Raw genomic sequence first — 12,849 nt, forward strand, 5'->3', positions numbered from 1 at the left:
ATTGATTAACTAACTACAACAAGTGGTTATTAAGCAAAGTGTGGATTTTTTTCCTAATACGCCTTCATCCATAATCCATCTCAACCATAATTTTTTAGAAGAAAGTATGAGATGCTCATGAGTTTCCAATACATTAAGTTTCAGGAATTGACTGATTGAGGATGATTTGCTTTGGTCTGAATGTGCCAGCAGCAGAATATTCTTGTGAACTCTTCTGCCCATCATTGCCTGTGGTACCGCTGGCGTCCTTACAACTTGAACCACTATCTGAAACTCAGTTTGTGAAGAAGTGTCTTGCTAATAATAGTCTATTCAGACTTGTCTTTCTTTTATAAAAATGCTTTTGCAAATAACACTGCATTTTCTTTGTACCACTCACCTTCTAAAGAATCTGATTTTGATCTTCCTTCCATGGTTTCCTGTAGGCTTTCTGGCTTATGCCTGCTTTGTTTGTGTTGATGCACTTTTGCTTGCACCTTTGATGAAAGTGAATATTTTTCTCTTATTCTTTGTTTAATACAGAAGGCTGCTCTGTGCACTCTCCTCTGTTACTTGAACGGATTTCAAACAGTCTTTCAGAACTCCCACATGGGGATGACAATGAAAGTAGTCAGTAATTGTTGATGAAAGCTTTGCGACTTCTGCATCGTCTAACAAAACTGAATTGTGAAGAACAAAAGTTGGTCCCTCATCCTTCTCTGTATTCTGAGAAGGCTTACAGGAACCTCAGGTGAGGCCCGAGTAGTTACTATTCCATTTAGAAAATGCAATAGAAGACACAATCTGATACAATTAATGAGATAACCTAACAAGTTGAATCCTTAGACGATTAGAAAATATTTCTTACAGATAGCTTTGGTATTCCATTTCTGAGATTACAGGGAATTCGGATAGTCCAGAATTCAGTTTGTTGGAGACAATTTACCCATAATCGTGTTCACTGCTGCCATAAAGTCTCCAAAATTATCCATTGTTCATTATGAAATTGTTATAATTTTTTGAGGGCTTGAGTTATAAATGTATTTGTTGGGAGCATAAATTGAATCTGATGATGATTTGTTCAACTTAGTTATTTATTCTGTACTTATTATTAGTTTTGATGTAACTTACAAAGATATTATGGCACAAAAATAAAACAGTAATTAAGAAAATTCAGAAAATAATTGAGAAAAATATGAATGAGGAAAATAAGGCCAGAGCCGTCATAGCAACTAAGAATTTCTCTCTCTCTCTCTTTCTCTCTCTCTCTCTCTCTCTCACACACACACACACACACAGACACGCATGCAAATTGATCTTGGAGCCTAATCCCTAACTCTGTATTACTAATTGCAAATTATTACAAATTGCATAAATTATGACACATATTAAATCACTTTGCTCCCCCTAAAAATTCTTGTGAGTAATATAATATTTAAAAGTAAAAAATAGAGAGAATAGTTCGTGATGTAAATTTTCTAATCTTTTCCTCTGTGATTTGCAATTTTTTTTTGATGAAGAAATTTTTCAAGGGTCATGAAGATAACTTTTACATTTGCTTTTAAAATTCTTAAGGTTCTGCCTTTCATATATAAGTCCTCTATTCATGTGGAAATTTTTTTTTTTTTTTTTTAGATTGTGAAGTAGGGATCCAATCTGCTGCTGCTTCTTTTTTTTTTTTTTAAGATTTTATTTATTTGACAGACAGAGATCACAAGTAGGCAGAGAGGCAGGCAGGGGAGAGGGGGAAGCAGGCTCCCCTCTGAGCAGACAGCCCAATGCAGGGCTTGATCCCAGGACCCTGAGATCATGACCTGAGCTGAAGGCAGAGGCTTAACCCACTGAGCCACCCAGGCGCCCCCAATTTGCTTCTTTTTCTACATGGAAAAATCAATTACTACTAGTCATTCTAGTTGATGGAGAACAAATAGGAAAATGAAATTACCGTTGTGTCCAAGACTGAGACAAGTTAGTACCAAAAGCTGAATTCCAACCTTAGTGGAGCATGGAGAACGCTCGTGGCGTAATCCTGGCAGGGACACAGGCTGCTTGGAACAATTGCCTTGAGTCATAACTTGGGATTTTAGCGTTTTCCAGTTCCCTTAGACATGATAAATCTTCATTATGTGGGGCTTCACTAGTTCAGAAATTGTTAGAATTCACATAGGTACTCTACTGAAGTTTCATCTTCTACCAAGAATAATGACAGAGATTGCAAACCATCTTAGTTGTAGAAAGGAGGGGGTACACAGGAGAAAGCTGTCTTCAAATACTGTAAAGGAACTTTTTTGTCTAAATATTAGGCTTAAATATGTGTTAAAGTCAGTCCATCTCTTAGGATGTTCCGCTAAGCAATTATAATATTATTATACACTGCTAGAAAGAAACGATAGTTTCAGACTGATTTGCAAGAGGTTTTCTCCCAGACTCTAATATCATGTTTTTTAACAGAAATAAATATACTGCAATACCATTTAATGAGTTAAATAAAATGGAAAATAATGCTGTGGTTACACTTTAGTTCCCAAAGCTAACAGTTAATTTTTCTAACATCCTGTTGGGAACCACTCTTAACATGTTTTGCCCGAAGGGATTACTTTTGAGGCAAAACAATTAAGATGAAACAGAACATGTCAGAACCTGTCAAAGCACCTAACTCGCTAATCATTGACCCGCATTGTTCTTACTGATTTTATTTATTCGCCATGTGTTTTAATTATCTATTGAGTAATGACTTAACCCAAAACTTAGCAGAGCAGCTTAAAACAACAAACACTAATCTCACAGGGTTTCTGGGAGTCAGGCCTGTGGGAATGGCAGAGCTGAGCGGTTCTGGGTCGCTTGAACTGAGGCCCTCTGAAGACTCAGCTGCGGGAAGATCCACTTCCAAGCTCACTCACACGTTTGCTGGCAGTCCTCACTGATGTGCTGGCTGTCAGCTAGGGTTCTCAGTTCCTAGTCATGTGGGCTTCTCCAGAGGCTGCTCCCAGCATCCTCTCCTGCTACAGCCTCCTTCCCCAGTACAAGTGATCCAAAGCCCAGAGTGTGAATTGGGAGGTGGGGAATGCTGGAAGCCTTTCTGGAGACTTTGCCATGGCACTGTGGTTTTAAAATATATCTGTACAAAAGAGAATAAAACAGAAGATAGGGAACAAGAGATGTTCACTCAGAAGGCTCAGAAACATACACACACATATATATGTTTTTGTATATATACAGTATATAGAAGAGTGACATTTATATATCCTTGAATATGCCTCTGGGTCTTCGACTTCAATCTATTGATCTGTCTGTTGCCCCATCATCACTGTTCCGGTTTTGATACCATAGCATTGTAACACACTGAAATTTCTGGTAGGAAAAAAACAAATAAACAAACAAACAGAAGGAAATGTTAATTTTTAACAATAAAAAATTACGATTTTTTAAAAACTGGCTTTTATTTCTACACTGAAATAACTGATTCTATCTTCCCCCCTTATGAGTTCATGAATTTCAAAAAAGCAGTTATCAACAATTTATGAAAAACAAAATAATTTGAGCAACTTGGAAAAGGAATGCAGGGTAATGAAGTTCCATAATCAAGGGGGGAATGTCGTGAGTGGAAAAAAATGAACGACCGGTTCCCAAGGGCAAGTTAGCAGCTATAATATGTTTGGGGAGATGTGACGCAGATATGCAGAACTTGGTTGAAGGGGAAAAAAAACAAAAAACAGATGACAGCAAGACGTTCAACTATATTTGAACCTTAATATCTTGGCTTGGTAACTTTTTGTTTGTGGCTGGTGCTTGTATCATGTAGTTTGCTATTACTTTATTCACTTCTACTAGCAATAGAGTGACAAACTATAAAGCAAGGATATTTGTTTTCTCATCTCCTACCCACTACCTCCCTTTTACCAGCTGTATTATACATCCCCTGGACAAGAGAATCTGGGAAATGTGCTAAAGCTGTGCACCCAGTAGGAAAAGCGGATGGAGTGGTCTCTGTGTAGCACTGCCTTTAGCCTCTCTGCGGGATGTGAATGTGTGCTTTGATGAAACTCCCCACAAAACTCGAGTATTCAGCCCCTTGATTTATACTTGTCTTGTATTTTAGGATTTGAAACAATTATTCTTCAAATTTATAGAAATAAGAAGGACTTTGCTGAATCTTGGTTAAAACTATAATAAGCTCTGAGCTGGGTAATGGACGAGAGGTTCCAAATGGAGGCAAAGGACTAGTTTGGAGCCACTGTCTTACTGAGTGGGGTTGTGGTATCACTTGTGCTTAAACTCTGGGTGATCAGTAAATGCAAGTTTATGGAAACTCTACATGGTAAAGTTCCTCTTTTAATGCACTAATCCTGAAGTATGTGGATGCATATTTAAAATAACATACAGTTTTTAAAAATGCCTCCTTGTATACAGGTATGAATTCTTATTCATAGCACTTTCTATCTGTGCAATCAACGTTTTTAAAAGCCTATGAAGTAAAACAATTTGCACTTTAACATTTATATATGTAATACAATGATTTCAATAAACTGGTACTTGAGAATGAAGAAAAGAAAAACAAAAGTAATGAAAAATTCTGATTTGTAATGCTGAGATTTCAAAAGTAAAGCAGTAAATAAAATCTAAAACTTCAATAGATTTGAACTATTTTTCCCTTGATTGATTTGCTTGTGTTATCAAGCATTAAATGACTTACAAAATCAGACATCGTGTATTCGTTTGCAATGAGTTATTCAATTGACCTATTTCTAGGCAAGAGATATAGTTCTAGTCACTTGGTAGATTTCACAAGGGCAATTGGTGGCTGAAATATTATTTAATGCTGAGTCAAGGAATTGCAACAAGTTGTTTCCTCTTGATGACATCTGATTTAAGATCTTCTCACTCCATAACTTATGTAGTTGAAAATTTTCTTTAGATTATATTGACAGATTTTTAACCACCTGTTTTCCCAACTTTGGTTAACAATAACCCTGATTTGTTGTACAATTCCACTTATTACATTTCATTTGTCCTCCTTTCTATGCTCCCAAATTGCTGTTCCCCCCAAAATGTGCTTAATTTTTTTTTTCCTTTTCTTGTTGTCCGTTACCTATAAAGGGCATCATGGATGGCTATGCTTACTAGCATTAGCTTTTTTTCTTCCTTCTTTCCTTCCTTCCTTCCTTCTTTCCTCCCACTCTCCCTCCTTCCTTCTTCCTTCTTTCCTTCTTATTCTTTCTTTTTCTTCCTTCCTTCCTTCTTTTCTTTTCCTTTCTTTCTTTCTCTTTATTTTGCAGTTTCTTTCTTTTGCACCTTTCCTTCCTCCCCCCTTCCTCCCTTCCTCTCTTTTTAAATATAAGGTATTAACAAATGTGAATCATGGCAGTGTATCAATCTCCTTGATAAATTAATGATGTGAGCTTTTATGGCACAACACTAAATAATGCCCAGAAAAAGAGCATTTTCACACAGTCCTAACAGAAAAAAAGAGAGATGTGAAAATGTATATTAAATATAACCTTAAATTGTTTATTAAAGATAGTATTGAGAAGAATGGCTAAAAATGCTTTTTTCTTTTTTTTTTTTTTTTAGCCATTAATCATTTCATTCAGATTTTCCAGGCTGCAAACTTCTTTTTTTTTTTTTTTAAAGATTTTATTTATTTATCTGACAGACAGAGATCACAAGTAGGCAGAGAGGCAGGCAGAGAGAGAGGAAAGGAAACAGGCTCCCTGTTGAGGAGAGAGCCCGATTCGGGGCTCGATACGGGGCTCGATCCCAGGACCCTGTAATCATGACCTGAGCTGAAGGCAGAGGCTTTAATCCACCGAGCCACCCAGGCGCCCCAGCTGCAAACTTCTTGAGAGCAGGCCTTTGTATCCTCAGTCTGGTACATCTCATCTAGGCACTCAATATTTATAATGAATATGTCAATGAAATCATATATGAATGGTAAGACATGTTATCTTTGAATGTTTCAAATACAACCAGAAATCTGTTCATGTTGAGATATGAAAACTGGTGTATAGCATGTAAGAAGAAAGCTCTACAAATTTACTTAATAATATGAATAGGTTATTAAATCTTTTTTTTTTAAAGATTTTATTTATTTGTCAGAGAGAGAGGGAGAGAGAGCGAGCACAGGCAGACAGAATGGCAGGCAGAGGCAGAGGGAGAAGCAGGCTCCCTGCTGAGCAAGGAGCCCGATGCAGGACTCGATCCCAGGACGCTGGGATCATGACCTGAGCCGAAGGCAGCTGCTTAACCAACTGAGCCACCCAGGCGTCCCAAGTTATTAAATCTTTTTAAAAAGAAAAGCAAACTGGGCATTCTTATAAAGTTTTCTGGGCCTTCATCCATTGGTTGATTTTCTTTAGTCTGTACTGAAAGAAATCTGTCTCATCACACTGAAAATGTCTCCTTGTGACTAAAACAATTTCATTTGTAGAGTGCAATTTACTACCTGTTCCTTCTCTGATTAACAAAACATTAATTCCCCAAACAGGAAATGGTTTATCACTTTTATAATTTTATTATACATCTTATTCTCTTCAGAAGACTTTAGAAGAAAACAGGAATGTGTTCAATTTCAACCATTTTACTTAAAATTGTGTTAATAGAAAAAATTCTAGAAAGGCATCCTTCTCATTTTTGCAGAGTGAAGAAACAAGTTACTTTGGTACAAAGTTGTCCATTTCCATGTCCTTTTTAGTAGGAGTTATTACCTAACTATAATCTATTTGTTCATCTGTCTATAGGTCCCACTAGTCTGTAATCTCCCCACCAGCCAGACACAAGGACCTCCATCTGTATCCCTGTATATGGCCTGGCATATGGTTTGCACTCAGATCTTTCAACAGAAAGTAATTTGGTAGCATAAAAACTAAAATTTGTGGTTAATCCTTTTTTAGAAACTGAAACTCCAAAATTCTCTTATCCTTGGATATAATCCCAAGATCAACTTGGTCATTTATTAAAAACATTAAGCCATCTGTATAATGTCTGCCAGTAGGCCATCTCATTCTGTTTTTCCTTTTTATCCTATCAGATTACTCTAAACAAGCCCTCCCACAGCCACAAATCTGAGAGTGTCACGTGCGGGCAGACACTCAACTCATATTCCCGTGCCCACTGACTCTGGTACAACAGGTGTGTGTGCCTTCGAATACAGCAGTTATTCATGGACATTTATTGAATAAACTGAAGGATAGCATCAAGTAGGAGAGCACTGGCTTCTCTTTCCTCCAGTCCACGCTTAGGAAAATAAATATCTGCGCATTCTTCACATTATCGGTAAGATGAGGCAGGGACTCTAGGCTGAAGTATATTCTAGGTATTGAGCTAATGATGCTAAGGCTCTCTGTGACTCTCCCTCCATACTCACTGGTAATTGGTTTCCCTCCCTTTCCCATTGCCTTCAGGATTGCTTCTAGAATCCTTGGTCTGATTTAGCTATTGCCTATCCTGGAACACTCACAGCAGCTGTGAAGACTTACCTTCCTTTACCTCATCTTAGGCATTCCGGATGTGCTCCGTCCCACATCACCTCCGTTGACTGGGCAGCACCCGTTCGCCTGTCAGCCTTCTCTTAAACAGCTCGTCTTTCAGGAGGCCTTTCTGGATACATTGGATTAGGTACTAATGGAAGTGCCTCCGTGGAAGCAGGTACTGGGTCTGAAGCATTTCTTATCATAATGCACATTATACAATTTAAAGCGTACCTTTGCTCTGGGCACATAAGCTTGGGGAGAGCCGGGGATTTTTTTCTATTCTGTCCACCATTTTATCTCCAGCATCCAAGTTCAGTTTTCAGCTACTTAATGAAATTGAACAAATGAATCATGTGTCCAACTTGAGAAAAGGGAACCCTGGGCTGGAAATTTGTAGAAATGGGATCAAATCCTTATTACCAGCCCAATGTGCTCTCAGGGCCACTGTGACCCTGGGCCCCCTCTTCCAACAAAGCAAGTAAAAGAGCTTAGTTTATTTGCTCACATCACGGTTCATGAAGCTAGGAGAATCTTGCACCATGATGAGTGGAGGGGAGGTACTTCAGTGCAATGCGGCTACAGAGACCAACAGTCAAATAGTAGTTTTTCCCACAGGGCAGTGTGAGGACTGCCCTCAGTTATGCAGTTGGACCTGCTTGATGTTAGCGGCGGGTCCGCAGCTCCGTGTCCTGGGAATTACTCCCCGGCACCAAACAACTGAAATGTACATTTGTAGGCCTCTGTGATTCCCATCTCAAGTCGAATGAGGCCAGTCAACACGAAAGCCAAATCATTTATTATTTACAATCTACATCCAATTTCAAAAAAAAAAAAAAAGACAAAGCAATTCAGAGCAACACATGAAACAGGCTGTTTAAATGATGCCGTAAGGACAGAAAAGGTGAGATACTATTAGAAAAGAGGGAGAACGGTACACCAGGACATGTGATCACTGGAGTTATCTATATAGAATAGGAGTGAGGGTCCAAGCATGTAACACATGGGGTACATGGGAAATTTACTGTGGACCCTCAATCCAGAGTGTGTCATCCCTCCAGGTTCTTGCTCTTTACCTTTGTCTTATAGATGTATGATTTTTTTTTTTAAGATAACAAGAGGGGAAATAAACAATTTATAGCTCCTCACTGGCAGGACAATCCAGAAGAATTGGTATTTCTTCTTAGGTGTCCTCCTTTCCAATTATTCACTTCTTGGCTCAATAATTAAAATACACCCAATGGTCAAATCACATGATGGAATAAGTTATGTATAATAGAAACTCTGTCACATCTAATTCGTAATAATAACAAATAGCCCAGCTAGTGTGTTTATGGCCATCAATATTCAGGAAAGCGCTTATTCCAAAAGTCTGTGCTTCACAAGAATGCTAATGTTCATCAGTCAGCTGTTCTACAAAATCCTCCAAAGTCTTTGTAGGTGGGATTTTTGCTGAAGATTCTCATTTTCCTTTAAAAACACAGGAAAAGAAAATATTGTAGAATTTTCACCTTAACTCACCTAATGTAACCTATAAAGTCATTCTGCTTGGCTATGCATCTCAACTATAATTTTCCTGACTTTGCCCTGCCTTGACTTGATCCCATCCATTTCTTAACACTTGGCTTCAAAAACAAAACAAAACAAGGCAAAAAACACAAAAAACTTCCCAAAACTGAGACTTAGTAATAACGACCACAAAGCCAGAAATAACAGAGACCACATCCTTACTTTTGGACAACACATAAAACATTCCAGGTAGGTCTCTATGGTAAGGATTTCCCCAGACATCGATTCTACAATTCCATCTGTATTTTTTATTTAAGTGTCAAAACTCCCAGCTTGTCTTTTCTTTGTCATTCAAAAGGAAACCTCATATAAAGTGTAAAAATTAACGACCAGCTTTTGTGGCCCTTGTTGTTGTTACTTATCATCTCTGAGAGTAGGATTATGACCTCAAGAAACAGTAAATATCTCTTTATTTTACTCATTTTGGCTAGGTGCAAAATGTTCCCTAGGGAGGGTGCCTGGCTGGCTCAGTTGGTAGAACGAGTGACTCTTGATCTTGGGGTAGTGGGTGTGAGCTCCAGGTTGGCCGTAGAGATTACTTAAATAAATACTTAAAATTATTCTATATATTAACTAACTTATTCTGTTTGCCATGGGATGCCTGGGTGCCTTGGTTGGTTGACATCTGCCTTCAACTCAGTTCATGATCCCAGGAAAAAGATAAAAGAAATATTCTATGTTATATCAGTGGGCATCCACTGAAAATGGGGTGGGTGTATGGAAGAGAGAGTATTCACTGTTTAAAAAAATTGTTGGGCGTCTGGGTGGCTCAGTGGGTTAAAGCCTCTGCCTTCAGCTCAGGTCATGATCTCAGGGTCCTGGGATCGAGCCCCACATAGGGCTCTCTGCTCAGCGGGGAGCCTGCCTTCCCCTTCTCTCTCTGCCTGCCTCTCTGCCTACTTGTGATTTCTGTCTGTCAAATAAATAAAAATAATATCTTTAAAAAAAATGTTTAAAAAAGTTAACTAATATATATGATTTATTAAACATTTGCTTTTTGGTACTTATCTATGAACAGAGTCACAAAATTAGGTCATAAATCATAAAACTAGATAGTCTACCTGGTGGGAAAAACCTGTGTTAGTCATGGTCCTCAAACACATAGAAGCTTGAAACTAAAACATGCAACTGGTAAATATAACATATGATAGATCAGTTATTTCTGAAGGGTAGTAAGCTTGGGGGTAAAAGAGATGATTAAGTAGAACACAATTTTTTTTTTTTAAAGATTTCATTTTTAAGTAATCTCTATACCCAACACGGGGCTTGAACCCACAACCCTGCGATTAAGAGTCATATGCTCTACTGGATTGAGCCAGTCATGTGCCCCATATATTTTTAATTTTTAAAACTATGTATTTATTTTAATATGCATAGAAAAACTAATACCACAATCCTGTGATTTTACTGGTATTGCTTAGTATGAAACTAAATTTAGGTTTATAAAAGTATATAATTTTAGTGAAAAATATTAAAGCAATAATATATGTGTTACTCCAGGTATGATTAAGAATAGTGTAAAAAGTACCAAGATGAATAAGGTTCATGAAACACTAACACAGGTTATTTCCTAGTATTGGTATTACACCTAGTATATGATTTAAGTCATAAAACTAAAGTCAAGCTATCCTAAAAAAAAAGTGTGACAATTTGGCTAATCAGTTGCCACATTTAAATAGCATCATTAGGGAAATAACTGCTCTTAACATTTTGTTCTTAGACTTACATTTAATTATTCTACTCAGTTGTACTGGTTCAATCAATAAATATGTATTAAGTATGTACTATGTACAAGACTTCTGATAGGCAATTTTGAGGAAAAAAGAAATTGTTACCATTTTCCTTCTTTAAATATTTTTGATAATGTTTCTTTTAAAAGGAGAAATTAATATTTCTTTTGTAGGGAGAGTGTGGTTGGGTTATGGATATTGGGGAGGGTATGTGCTATGGTGAGTGCTGTGAAGTGTGTAAGCTTGATGATTCACAGACCTGTACCCCGGGGCAAATAATATATTATATGCTAATTAAAAATAAATAAAGTAACACTTTTACTATTAATAATTTAGATAAGACAGAAAAATGTTGAGAAGATTACCAACAATCCCTCTATTCAGATAGAGATAAAAATGCTAATGACTTTTCTGCTTATATATTATATTATCTTTTTTTTAAAGATTTTGTTTATTTATTTGAGTGAGAGAGAGAGCACAAGCTGGGGGTTGGGGTGGGAAAGGGCTAATGGAGAGGGAGAAGCAGACTCCCCACTCAGCAGGGAGCCTGATGCAGAGCTCGATCCCAGGACCCTGGGGTCACTACCCTAGCCAAAGGCAGGTGCTTAACCAACTGAGCCACCAAGATGCCCTCCTTATAGTCTTTCAAAAGTGAAAATATAATATATCTCTTATTAAAAGAGTTAGAACTAGAGTACACTTACTTTTATCTTATGTTTTTTTCCCCACTTTATTTTCTATTTTTTCCATTTTCCCATGTTACCAAATATTTTCTAAAACATGGCTTGAAGGATCAGGTATACTATTCATCTACCAGTAGACATGTGACTGAGTTTTAGTCAATAAAATCGGGCAGAATGACTGTTCACCACCCCAAACCTGACTGTTAGAAACACCTCCTGGGCATCCTGTATGTGCTCTTTTTTTTTCCAAAATCACCAGCTCGATGCAAAGAACATAGTAGAGAACTTGGATTGCTCAGGGGATGGTAGAGAAACTGAATGGGAACAGCATGCCTCTAGAAGGGAGATCTGCTTGGGGACAGAGTCCTTTTCCTGCCCCTCAACCAGTGCACAGAGAGCAGGGTACATTTTGATTGCATGGAACCCCTGAAACTTTGAAATTGTTTGTCATAGTAATCAGCCTGCCCTAATTCATTTATGTTCTTCCTCTAACTCTTGAAAACTTCCTTTAAAAAATATTAAAAAATATATATATATAAATATATATTTTAATATATAAAAATATACGTGTGTATATATTATATTTTTATATATGTGTATCTATATATACATATGTGTGTGTGTGTGTGTGTGTGTGTATTCCCCCCCCCCTTAAAGACTTCCAAACTCGTGTTTCTCATTTTGTGGCACTTTTTTCTATGGGCCTTATCTTGACTTTTGCAGTTTACTTAATCCCAGGTGAAGTCAACTGTCTAGTGGTCAGCTGGTTGTGAATGTACTTCATTTCACTTTCTGCCACTTCTCAAATCCAAGCAGAAAGAGTAGATTGCTGTGAATGACTTCAACCTATAAGACATGAAGTGTGCTCTGGAAATGCTGACTTGAAAGTTCCAAGTAGGAAGTGTCCTGTGGTCTAATGCTCAGAAAACAAGGCTGTGCTGAAAGTCTAGGTGTGACAATTATTGACATAAATGAAACCTTGTGAATGGGTCAGTCTATGCAAATATTAAAAATGAAGGAAAAGAAAGCAAACTAGAATGGAGTTCTAAGTGACGCTGCTGGGATACCTATGTGGTTCAGTCAGTTAAGCATCTGTCTTTAGCTCAGGTAATGATCCTGGGGTCCTGGGATGGAGCCCCACATCAGGCTCCTTGCTCAGCGGGGAGTCTGCTTATCCCTCTGCCCCTCCCCCCACTTATGATCTTTAACAAATAGATTAAAAAATCTTAAAAAATTTTTTTAAATAAATAAGTGATGCTGCCTTTAATTTAGATTATAGAATTAGTGACCAAGACTGAGAATGAGTGGCTGAAAGATGGAAAGAGAACTAAGAGCCCAGAAACCAAGGGATGAGAGAATGTCAATAACAATTCTAATATGCACTTTAATCCATCCATTAACTTAAAATTTTTTATCTATATT

The 12,849-nt window shown here is 37.5% G+C and overlaps 1 long non-coding RNA gene across 1 annotated transcript; it reads right to left on the reverse strand.

Annotated features, from left to right (window-relative positions):
- Nucleotides 1-1,859: 1,859 nt before the first annotated feature.
- Nucleotides 1,860-8,186, reverse strand: LOC125092909 (uncharacterized). The gene is made up of 3 exons (XR_007125100.1): nucleotides 7,680-8,186; nucleotides 3,197-3,330; nucleotides 1,860-3,097 (listed from the first exon to the last, which is right to left on the reverse strand). It is a non-coding gene; the product is annotated as an uncharacterized LOC125092909 (long non-coding RNA).
- Between the last annotated feature and the right edge of the window lie 4,663 nt (nucleotides 8,187-12,849).

This window comes from Lutra lutra, chromosome 2 (genome assembly GCF_902655055.1).
Source record: "Lutra lutra chromosome 2, mLutLut1.2, whole genome shotgun sequence".
In the NCBI taxonomy this organism is placed as follows: domain Eukaryota; kingdom Metazoa; phylum Chordata; class Mammalia; order Carnivora; family Mustelidae; genus Lutra; species Lutra lutra.